Raw genomic sequence first — 12933 nt, forward strand, 5'->3', positions numbered from 1 at the left:
CCCACCCACCTGGGATCCTATGACCCCAGCTGACTTCCTGCCCTTTGGGCGGGGGGCTGGACTTGGTGATCTTCTGAGGTACCTTCCAGCCCTAATGTCTATGAGATCTACTTCTCCTGCTCCCCACCTACCCCACCCCATCCACCTGGCCAAGTGCATCCTGTCTGTGCGGGGTCCTGGGCTGGTTTCCACCCTGCCTGCCTACTCCATCCAGTGCCCCTGGTGGTGGGTACAGGACATATGGGCCCAGGCCATATAGGATCAATTGTATCCCCCTGCTAAGCCATGGCAGTACAAGATGAATCAGCATCCTACCCACCCCATACCCATGACAGCTCACCAAAACACCTTAAGTAGTTGTCCAGCCCACATAATTGGATAATCAACGCAACCAATCAGTGCAACCAATCCCCTGAGATGGCAGGCAACAGGCCCCAGCCACACCACCCTTTAAAAGCTGGCTGTAGCTGTGGAAGGGCCTGCTACTTTAAGGGCCGTACGCTGGCAGCCGTCAGGTGCCTGATGAGGACAGCCATTTTGGACCTAGGGCTGCGCATATAAACAGGGCAGTTTTGCTGCTGGAGACCAGGCAACAACATTATGTGGCTGTAGGGCTGCTAGTATCATCTTGAGGTAAGGGAGGAGCTGTAGGGGATGGATAGGAGGCTCGTGGTCCTGGGTATGACCTAAAGCTGCACTGCTGGGACCGGGTGGGCTGGTGGGACTCTCAGTGATGCTGGAGTCCCCAGGAAATGCTAGGCCAATTATCACCTCGGTCGAAGGTGAGCAGGGGTGCCTTAACCCTTGCCCTCACCTTTGGGTGAGTTGTGTTACATTGGAGGTAGTTGCAGGGGTGCAAACCCTGCAAGGGAGAGTGGGGCCAGGTATGGCTGAGGTCATCTGAGCCCTGTGGGGTTTGAGACCCTGAGAGAGAAGGTTGGGGCCAGGTATGACCGAGGCTGCCTGAGCCCTGTGGCATTCGAGACCCCCAAGAGGGAAGGTTGGGGCCAGATATGGCCGAGGCTGCCTGAGCCCACCAGGGAGCAAACCCCCTCCCCCCCATGACCCCAGTGAAGGGAGTGGAGATCTGGTAGCCCCAAGTGAGGGGGCAGGGTCGTGGAACCCTTAGCAGAGAGGGGTATTGTGGAGCCTGAGCAAAGGGGTCGGTTGTGGAGCCCCACATAGGAAGGGAGGGTCTGTAAGATCAGACAAGGTAGCCCACAACCTGCTGCCCCAGGGCATGAGTGAGAGTCCCCTGTGAGACCCTGGGGCGCCAGCCATGGTATGAAGTACCCCAGCTCCCTACATCCAGTGAAGGGGGACCTGGAAAGAGTGTGGGGCTAGTGAGGCCGGAGGTAGAATGCCCCCTCGACTGGCCCATGCTGGGGCCAGGACCAAGTAGGCCAGGCACTCACTGCAAGGCGCACCCAGAGTCGTAGGCCTGGGACCCCACCTGGCCTTTGAGGTGAGGCCAAGGCCTGTGTATAGCTGAAGATCCTGAGTAGGGACCACGCCCAAGAGGGAGGCCAGCTACGAGGAGCTTAGTAGTCCAGATGAAGGCAGCATAGGCTGCCTGAGCGGAGGGTCCTGCCAGGAGGAACCTGGAACCTAGGGTGGGCCTGGTGGGTTTAATAACAAATAGCCCCTCTGAGGGGTGGTGTGCTAGCCCCAAGACAGGGCAGAGTTGTGGGACACCAGTGAGGGGGAGTAGCCCCAGTGAAGGGAGCCAAGATCAGTAGCCCCTGTAAGGGACGGTACGCTAGCCTCCAGGCAGGGAAATGTTGGAGAGCCCCAGTGAGGGGGTAGTAAGGGGCAGAGATCTACAGCCCCAAGCAAGGGGGGTAGGCCCAGGTAAGTCTCTGGACACCTGAGGCTGAGGTTTGGACCAGGAGTGAAAGGGGGCTCAGCCCCAGAGTGAGAGAGGCAAGTCCTGGCCCCAGTAAATCCTCTATTGCCAGGAGGCTGTGTGGGGTCAAATGTAACATCTGTAGTAGCACCATGACCTGCTGCCCCGGGTGGGGAGTGAGAGTCTCCTGCGAGACCCTGGGGTGCCAGTCGTGGTGTGAGGTACCCAAGCTCCTCACATCATGTGAAGGGGGACCCTGAAAGAGTGTGGGGCTAGTGAGGCTGAGGTAGAGTGCCCTCTTGACTGGCCTATGCTGGGGCCAGGACCGAGAAGGTCAAAAGGGCCAAGTGCCCACCGCGAGGGGCACCCAGAGTCGTGGGCCTGGGATCCCGCCTGGCCTTTGAGGTAAGGCCAGGGCCCGTGTACAGATGAAGGTCCTGAGTAGGACCACGCCCAAGAGGGGAGTCCGCTACGTGGAGCTTGGCAGCCCAGATGAAGGCAGCGTAGGCCACCGGAGTGGAGAACCAAAGGAGGGTCCTATGAGGAGTATTCTGGAGCCTAGTGGGGGCTGGTGTGTTTGCAACATCTGGATGCCATCTATGAGGCTTGGGCTGCGGTGTAGGGAAGGATCAGAGCTGCAGATGGCGCCCCCGGCATTGCGGCAAGAAGTGGGCAGCCTACCGCTTATTCAACATCTACTTATTCATTTTCCAGCAAGTTGTGGTGGGCGAGACAGGCCGGCGGCATGCCCAGAGGCAGGTGGGAGGCTGGCGACGGCTGGCCTGAGAGAAGCCCACTTTGCTACACTAGCCTGGCAGCCAGCCAGCTATTGATTCTGCTCCTGACTCATCTCTGCTTCCCTCTCTGGCTTCTCATCATTGCCTATAAATATTTCTGTGCCTCTGTCTCTACTTAGTGGAACTCTGGCTCTGACCCTTGGCTCACCCTGATTCCAGCCTAGGTGTCTGGCTTTCTGTGACTTTGACCTTGCCTCCTTGCTCCATATGAACCTACTCTGTGGACTTTGCAGCAGCCTGCACATGTTTATTGGTGTTTGTGGCAGGGGTGCCACTATTGGATCCTCTCCAGGTATGGCTCCGCTCTCCTGTAATGGGCCAGCCACCTGCTTACTCGCCTGCCATGCCTTGATCTTATTTAATTAATAGATTGTTGTAATTAGCAGGAGGCTGCCCATTTCTACGCGCCCCGATGACAGGGGGTGCTATCTGCGGCTCCTTTTTCCTCCCCTACTCCGCAGCCCAAGCCTCGCAGATGGTGCTGGTGCGATCTGACCTTGCACCTGTTATGTCTCGGCCCTCCTTTTGCCCTCAGGGCTCCTCGCTGCCCCTCTGCACTCTCGGGGCTCCTCGCTGCCCCCTAGCTCCGGGGTTGGGGCCAATGCGCCCCCCCCAAACAAAGCTGTGCCCTCTCCGGCACCAGGAGACCCCACGCTACCGTGGATCTCCTATGAGGCCTCCTCCACCCCTAATAGCCTCACCCAGTCCTCCGGTTAAACAGTAAACACAAAACACAAAGCCCCCGAGCTATAACATAAAGCTAAACTGTCCAGTCAGACAACAGTTAACCCCTACCACTAAAATACTCCAGCTCATGGCAGCAACCTGTGGATACTCACGCAGCCAAACCCTGGCCTTCTCTCCGCACTGGCTGAGCTCCTCACTCCTTGCCTGTCAGAGAAGGAACTGCCACCCTAGCATCCTGCCTGGGTTTAAGAAGGGCTAAGCCCTGCCTCTTCCTGTCAGGGGGTTTCACCGGTTGCCCCGGCAACCAGCACCTGTGTTGCCCTGGTGACTGGCAGCTGCGCCTCCCCCTTCTCACCACTAGGGGGCTCTCTGGAGCCATCCCTGTTCTCAGGTGCAGGGCACCTAAGTGCTCTGCAACAGCATTCTAAATAGCTGCAGTGTCATGTGTATTAAGCTCCCACATATTTTTAAATGGCCACAGGACACTTCAACTAAACCTCACTGAATATCGGTGAACACATGGGGGCTTAATACACGTGATGGTGAGACATTTTAATTAGAGTGGCTGTCCGGGAACTGCTCTGATTAAAATGCCCTCTACCCCCCAACGATGTGTATAGGAAGCCTGTCTGATTATCAGGTGACTTTACCTGACTGCCCATGCTCTGGATCCTAACATGGAAGAGAAATATGAACCAAACCAATGTGCAGAATTCCTGGTTACTGATTCAGTAGCTAGTATATGATGACTGCTGTATATTACACTAATAATCACAAGACTTTAGAACTTTTTTGTGGAGCAGTGAAGAACCCAGCATGGTAGAAATGTTTCTGGTTGCAGTATGGTTTGGATGAAAAGAGGTGGAATATGTTGGAATAAAGTTCTGTCCCTTATGCAGCATCAACATTTCTAAGTGGAGCAGCATTTAAATGGTTAGTGGAACAGCACTATGTTACCAGACAGTTTAGTAATTAACTTGGGAGGAAATAAAGTGGATTAGGATGCCGGTGTACAGCTGATAAGAACCAGAAGATAGATTTGGACAGCCTCATAAAATTGTGCCAGCACCAGAGATGGTCCTCTCCAATTCAGCTGAGTGCAGGAATTATTGCTTCAGTAATAACATAAAAGGAACTGGAAAAAGCTAGAGGAATATTAAATGTGAAATATGGTAGCAGGTTACCTGACCCACAAAAAACTGTTCAGTTTTCCTGTTCACACTAGGAATTTTACATGCTGGAAAACCAGACTTTCATGAACATGCTATGAACCTGTAAAACACAGGAGGATATGATCTTTTTAATTAAGGTAATCATCATTTGTATATGATCAAAATATCACAGTATGACATTCAACACAACTTTATCAATTACAGAATTAAATCTGTTACCAAGTCACCTAACAGTAATCAAATGGTGTTGAAACTAAACAAAAATTGTGCATCTTTAGGCAGAAACTTTGAGGAAGGTTTGGATTGATAAAATACATTTCATACAAAGTTACAAAAAAAATCAATTTCAAATAAATTGAAACAGATGAGACAATGCATTTAATTTGAAGTGAAGTGTCTGCCTTCCCCAGGTAGTGACACTCACTTTCCAGAAGACTGTGAAACATTAACAACAGAGCTGACTACTGAACACTGAGCTGACTACTTCATTTAGATGTTTGATCTATTACATTATTTTACATTTTGACTGTTATATTCCATATATATTTATTTTGAGAAATTGAACTAACTTTGAACATTGCACCATCAGGAGAGGAAGAAATAAAGGAGCCAAAGCCCTTCACCTCAGCATTTGTCCACTTGATTATTCTGGTTGTTCTCCTGAGATGCTGATCGCGTGGAGAGCTAGAATGCCTAGACTCCTGGGTTTCAAGGGTTATTCCAAAGAAGCTTACAGATATAGTTTTATTGAAAAAAATCTTGATAGGCAGGCCATGTTCAGTAGGTAGTGACATCTACAGTATGTATTAGCATCTGCTGCAAGCAGGGACAAAGAAACATGGTTATGGGAATTTTGCCATGTACCTGGTATACATAGAAGACAATGCCATAGACACAATATCTTTTTTCAAGGTATTATTATATTAAATACTCCATGTTCAAAATAAAGGAAAATACATGATCTTTCATTATTACCACCAACTCTCTTAGTATGTTACTGCATTATTATCTAGGCTAGGTACAGACATTCAAAAAGCCTGATGCAGAATCCATCTAAGTTGCACAGTTTTCTGTAAGCGGCATAGTTTAGACCAGTAGCGAAAAGAACACATATTCACCATTTGGTGTGAGAGGCAAATCTTAAACCAGGTTCTGCCATTTTTAAACCAGTCTACATCTGCCAAACTTCTGTTCTGTTATGGGTATGGGCTGATTTCTGATCACTTATACCAGTAGAACTGTAATGTCTGTACCTGACCCTAATGTCCATTCAAAGAATTCAAGCTGCTGGCAGAATCTTGAAAATGAGTTTTGGTGGCCATGATGCTAAGTAACAGAATTAGCCTCCTGTTATGCTATTATACTTACTATTTAGTTTGGAATTATGAAAGAAACATGATTATTGTTCGTAATCTCTACCTACTGCTTTAGCCATATTTACTCTACAAAGTTTTACTTAAAACTTGCCTTACTTGGACCTGGATGCTACATGCATCCACATTTAATTTTGAGCTCTGCCAACAAAAAACAGAATAACACCATCAAGTTAAACTACCTACCTGAGTGACATAAATCCTGTGCTGCTACTGTCCACCAGCCCAAACATGTGTGGATGTTGCATTACTTTACCAGTACAAATAGTCACCATGAAGCAATCTTACAATGGCATTCCTTACAGCAGTAAGTAACAAGGTTGAATTTTTTAATCCCGTATCCCCTAGGTCTCTGTGACCAGAAGTCCACTTTTTCCCCTTTAAAAACTTTAGCATACTTAAGATATGCTTGTTTTTGGCTGACTCATTTTTGCCAACACACAAGTAAATAAAATTACAGCTAAAGTACTAGCCAAAATACTTGTTGTTTTTTGGTCCAAGAAGGAAGTCTTGGATTTCTTTGGTTTATGGGAAAGGGTGATGCAAATCCAGCTGCATCATTCCTATGGGAATAAAGAGGTTTATTTTAATATTTCCAAGGAGATACAAAAGGTGAGATAGGACAAGGATGAGTTCCAGTGCATGGTGAAGGAGGAAGGGACTATGACTGAGCAATCAAAAAAAACCCCCAACAACCCCCCCCCAAAACCAACAATAAAACATATGTTGCTTCCCAGAACTGCTGCTGCTGTTCTCTTGGAGCTAGATGTCTTATAAATAGAGCCCTCACCACTAACTGGTGAGTGAAATGGCATACCTCATGTCTGAGAAACGTGCTCCAAAAATGCAATGAAAGAGAGCTTTGTGGGGAAAGGGAAACATAACAGATACTGAGCCTACAGACATTCAGATATACCCAAAGAGAGAACTTACTGAGGAAAAGGTTGGCCCATACTTTTCATCTGGCCCACACTTTTCAAGCATATCTGATTTGATCATTGCCTGTACATTTTTAGGAGTAGAAGACTCATCTCTTGCTTTTTGATAACTTTTCCTTGCACTGTTCCGCAATGAACTTCCAGGATAATATAGCTGTGAAAAGGCCAGCAACAGATAGTCCTGGATAGCCTCCAGTCCTCCATGCAGTTGAATTCTATGGGCACTTTGTGTACTCAAGAGCAATATACTGACAGGATCCTGACTGTTTATAGTAAGTTATGCAAGAGTCAAGAATTTCTTAGGGTGATATATTTTACTGGACCAGCTACGTAGTAGAGATAAAGTTAAACTAGTTTCAAATGCAAGATGTTCTTTATCAGATTTCTGATCACAATAAATCAGGCAAACAGACCTGGTCAAAAATGTCTTGCATTCAAAACTTACCTAACTCCATCCTAACCATACAGTTGGTCCAATAAAAGATATCACTCTAAGAAATTCTTGCCTCTCGTCTAGAAATTATGCCTTCGTGGGTACAACATAACTCTTACACTACTATAGTAAGTTAAGTAGTCTTAACCATACTATCCCTGCACTTGCCCCCCTCACTCCCTATAAGTTGGAGGGTGTAAAAATACCCTATATGCTTACTATATAGGGTACACTCTTGCACAGCCCTTAGGAAGGTAACCTAGAGTGGTGAATAGCCTTAAAGGGCACCTTGTCCAATCCAACCAAAAGGCTGAGAATGGTAAGGAGGAGGAAGAAAAAAAAAATCAAGGGACAAAGCATTCTCAGAGATGTTGAAAAAGTATCACTTCGGAGGTTATGAGTCCCAGGAAAGAGGGTAACACATGTGTGAGGAAAGGCAGAAGGACTGAGGAGCATCAAAAACAGAATCAAGTCATCATGGAGCTCATCAGACAAGCAAGATAATCTAGAAGTTAAAAAAACAAACACTTAAAATCTTTTTCCCCATTGGCCTTTATACAACATGGACAAAATTTTCTTCTTTGGGCCAGAAAAATACCCTCATCTTCCTCCCTTTGCTGCAATGGTATCACTTCTATCTACTGTTGTCCCAGTGGACAGTAAGAACTGCTCTGAGTACACATTTACTGATCTATGATGCAAAACTAGAGCAGTCAGAATCTTGCATTTTGTTTTTCAGTAGTGTCTTAGTTTTTCCACCGCAAATTTTTATTTTGTGAAAGCCATGATTTATTTTAACATACATGAATGTCAGTTATGAGCCACTTGAGCTTGTAAGATCCATTGTACTAATATAATTATGGTATGTTAGCATCCACACCAATGACACAGAAGTGAATGGTGTAGCTAGCATTTCTATTCATCTGCCTTTGATTCCCAAGTTCAAGTCACCTATTTATAGCTGGGTTACCAGTCAGTGGCATGGCTTAAAATCATGTTTCAAATTCAGGCATCAGAAATGTAGCAAGATGGCTTAACCTATACCACCAGTTTCACTAAGACAAGAGATGTACTTCCCAATCAAATTTCCAAATCAAAAAATCCCCCAAATCAATGTTCCCTACCTAATGCTTTTAAGTTGACGCACTGGGAAAGAAATTTGCCTCCCATTAATGTTAGTGTTATGATGATTTTTTTTTTAATTTTAAAGGACTAATATACTACCCTTATTTTCTGCACACTTCTTCAGTGCTACACACATAATCCCTCCAAATCACTGTAGCAGGAGAGGAAGGAGAAGCCAGAGATACGACAAACATACAAATTTTTGGAAACAGATATCTGAGATTCTATAAAGAGAACAGCAAACCAATTTGGTGCAACACAGAGTTGAGAGATCAAATGGACAAATACCAACAAAGTGCATTACAGCAAATCAATGCTTGAACTTGTCAACTGTAAGACAGCGAGTTAGAATAATACAAATCATTTCCTACCCAAGAGTCTTACTTCATTGGCAATCTAAACACTTCTACACACTTCCACACACCTCCTTTAAAAAGCCAAAGTGCATGTTTTACCACAAACAGCTGAAAAACATTCTCAGACAGCACACAAAATTAGGATTGCAAACCAAAACTGAAAAAAGCATTTGTTGGTAACACCAGGATTAATGTTTGCAAAACGGAACTTTATTGGTTCAGTACAGATTGGAAACATGAGAGCACTGTACACTCATTAGCAGTAGCTGACCAAAAGCTGAACACTCTTCTCAACAGTTACCAACTAAGTGATATTTAATGAGTCCACTACCAATTACATAACACCCAAATTAAGATGCACTCCACCATGTAGACGTAACAACTGTTTCCACAGACAGACAGTCTTGCATAGCCTAGATTTAATATTCCACAAAACATATACACTCTGCAAGGAATGACTTTTATCCTCTAAAACAAATGAATTTTTTCTACAATTATTTGTGCATACACTTCCAACATGAATTACCAAATGATTCAAATTTGCACCAAGAGATACAAGAGCCAATACTTGAAAAAAATCAATTGATAATTGATATAGAGATTGATATTTGATGTGAATAGTATACAATGCAGTCATTGCAGGGCAGGGATGCTGCCTGTAACAGCCTTAATTTGTTCCAAATTAAATTTCTCAGTGATTCACCAGTTTGTATATGGGATAAAAGGCATAAACAACATGGATTTCCTGTATTTTCTCACATGGTAAGGCCGGGGGGAGCACTGAATCACAGTTGTGAGTGCTATTTCTAAACATTATTGTATAAATATTCTAATATTGTAATGATCATATTTATTCAGTTAAACTTGCCTTTCTAAAAACATATTCAACATTTATTTTCCTTGCTATAGGAAAGTGAGATGAGTAAACCATCTGCTAGATTTGCACACTTAGGTCCCCTTTACACATTACATGTATGACACTGTCTTAGGGGAACAAAAATGGAGGCTTCAGAACGACCTCCCACGGTGGGACCCAAGGAAGGGACGACATGCCCGAGGAAAGGGGAAAGAGTCCTGAAAAGAAGAAACACTTACCTCCTGCAGGGAAGAGCAAGCTGCGCCAAAGAGAGCCACTGGCGTGGTTCACCAGCTGCTTTTATTGCCGGCTGGCGGCGGCGCCAACAGATGATGTTATAAAAAAACTGCTGCCCTGCAGATTTAAAAGCCGACAGCGGGGAAATGGCGGCAGAAGTGGCTGGGACGCTGAGGGGTGAAGGTGCTCCCCAGCCAACATCCCAGGGAAGCCTACAGCCCCAGCAGGGGAGAGACAGAGATCCCTTAAAAGAGAGTCTCCCCACGCTGGTGGGGCCCACCACATCAACTGGCAGGACAGCTGAGGAAGAGAGGGACAATGTCAGGGGACCAGAGATGGTCTAGGATGGCAGACCCATGAGTGGGGTGGGCAGAAGCCTACACCCAGACCCTCTCATTATTTTTTTTCTTCTTCCTTTTTTCTTGACCTATCCTATCTTGGAGGGTGCATGGAGGGCGACCCAGGAAAGACCCTCTACGGTCCAGGGCCATGGAGAAAGATCAAGGCCAGGTTGGGCAAGAGCCTCAGAGGAGGGGCGAGAGCAAAGGCGGAGATAATTGTATGCCCTGTGTCATGGGGCGGGGCCTCAGGAGTGGCCGTGATCTCTCCTGCGCCCCTACCGTGCCAAGTTGCCCTTCTAGCACCCTCATCTCACCTGCCACGCCTTTGCTGTTTATATAATATTAATGGGAGGCTGCCTTTCCTGGGCTTCTTGGACCCGGTGCTCTTGCCCTCTACGGATATCTCTTGGTGCACCCACCCTAGGGCGTCGCGTGGCTCCTTCCGCCCCCAGTACCACGCCCAAGCCTCGCCAGTGTTCCGGACATTCTTATGTCTGTATGCTCGCCTCTACCTGGGGTCTCCCAATACGCGCACCCCCTCTCTCTGGGGTCTCTCAGTATGCGCGCCCAATATACTCGCCACTCCTGGGCTTCTGTTCACCCTCTCGACCTTTTCCGGGCCTCTCTCCTGTAAGCGCCCTCTCCAGGGTCTTTCCAATATAAGTGCCCCTCTCCCGGAGGCCTCTCCAGTATATGCGCCCCTCACGCCCTTATTGTATACACGCCCTCTCCGGGCCTGTCAAAAGTATGCACAGCACTGTCTGGGCTCTTACTCTCAAGCTCAGCCCTCTCCGGCTTCTAACCACACGCTTGTCTCCATCAGGTCCCTCTCCGCAGGTCTACCCCTCTCCAGGCTTGTTCTTGCGCACCTGCCCCTCTCCGGGACTTTTACCGCTCGCTCGCCTTTCTCCAGGACTCTGTGCTGGTAGGAGGCCAATCGCTCACCCTCGAGCCTCCTATTCTAATCTGCCCTCCCTGGGGCCTGCGCAGCGCTTCTCGTGCCCCTCACCCTCTCTGGGGCCTGCACGGTGCTTCTCGCACCTGTCGCCCTCTCTGGGGCTTACGCGGCGCTTCTTGCGCCCCTCGCCCTCTCTGGGGCCTATGCAGTGCTTCTTGCGCCCCTCGCCCTCTCTAGGGCTTACGCGGCGCTTCTTGCAACCCTCGGGCTTCTCACTGGTGCTTCTTGCAGTGGGGCTCAGGTGGCCTTAGCCGTGCCTGGCCACCAAAATCCTCTTTGCCCTTCTGAGGGCTGGGGTCTTATACCCCAACTACAGTGCCCTCACTGGCACTGTGCCCCTCCCCAGGGCTGGGGTAGTACACCCCACAATGCAGCGCCACACTCCAGCGCTGGGAGCACCCCCCACTCTACTGGGGCGCTCCTAAATGAGGCCTCCTCCGTCCCCTTATAGCCTCACCTGGTCCTCCGGTATTACACAATCACTACAACAATGAACATAAAGCCATGAGCCCACTGGCTGTAACACAAAATCAGCCTACCGGCTATAACGTAAATTCTTTGCCACCTTGGCTCTCCTTCAAAACCTCCCTGCCAGGGTCCTCTCCACCCTGTACCATGATGCTGATGCTCAGGCGGTCAGGCTGCTCTTCTCATCTCTGCAGCAAGGCTCTCACTCCTCACGCCATCACGCAAGCGATCAGGCTGCTCTGCCCCACTCTGCTCTGCAGCAGAGCTCCCGCTGCTCAGGCTGCCAAAGGGGAACTGCTGCTAGGCTTTGGCCTGGGCTGTTTATAAAGGCCTGGCCCTGCCCCCTTCTGGTCATGTGACCAGCCTGGCTGCTCTGGCAACCAACACCTGTGCTGTCTCAGGGAGCTTCAACAGCCCTTATTCCTAATGTCAGTAGCAGGCACCCTAGTGCCCTGCTACACCCTGCAATCGTCGGGAGTAGGTGAACCAAGGAGCAGGCCAAAGACCCATCATCCAGCGGCCTGGAAGGTTGGTGCTTGGTTGGGGTGTAGGGGAGGTGGAGCCCCAAGAACACCTCCAGTGAGCCAGGAGTAGCAACAAACCCCAGGAGGGACCCCACTCTGGGAACACAGAGAACTCAATATGAAAAATATTCTTGTCGTATTGTATAGAACCAGGAATAACTGATATAACAGAGGTTTGATATGTGTTGAATATCTGTGCTGAATATCTATAGCAGTGGTCGCCAACATTTTAAAGCAAGAAATCACCTTTGGTATTTAAAAGCAACCCAAGATTTACCACACGCCACCACCATCCTCCACCCCCCTGCCCAGCAGGTAAGCCTCTGGGGAGGGAAGAAGGTGCAGATTGAGGCAGAGGGGAAAAAAATTATTGTGGGGTGCACCTCCCCAACAGGTAAGTCCTACTCGGGCAGGGCTCCACTCAAGATACCCCTGATCCTGCCTCTGTGGCACTGTCCCTCAATGTGGGGGCCTCGATCTAGCCCCTGCCTCTTCCCTCCCCAACACCTGGGCTGGAGCACACGTATGTGCATGCACATGGGCCCTCTGCCCCCCCATCCAGAGATGACCTGAGCAGGATGTGGGGCCCGGGGCAAATCAGTTGTGCAGGGCCCTGGTTGGGGGAGGGAGTGGTGCTGAGCAACCAGACATGAAGCCAGTGGCAGCACAGAGTTGCCACACTGCCCCGCCCAGCTCTGCAGGGCCCCCCAAAGCACAGGGCCCAGGCCAGCTGTCCCAATTTGCCCCCCGCTAGGGATGGCCCTGCCCCTGTGCCAGCCTTGGATTGACTCCAAGAGGCTCCAAGATCTACCACAAGAGGCT

This window comes from Crocodylus porosus, unplaced genomic scaffold (genome assembly GCF_001723895.1).
Source record: "Crocodylus porosus isolate Cpor-Errol unplaced genomic scaffold, CroPor_comp1, whole genome shotgun sequence".
Classification (NCBI taxonomy): Eukaryota; Metazoa; Chordata; order Crocodylia; family Crocodylidae; genus Crocodylus; species Crocodylus porosus.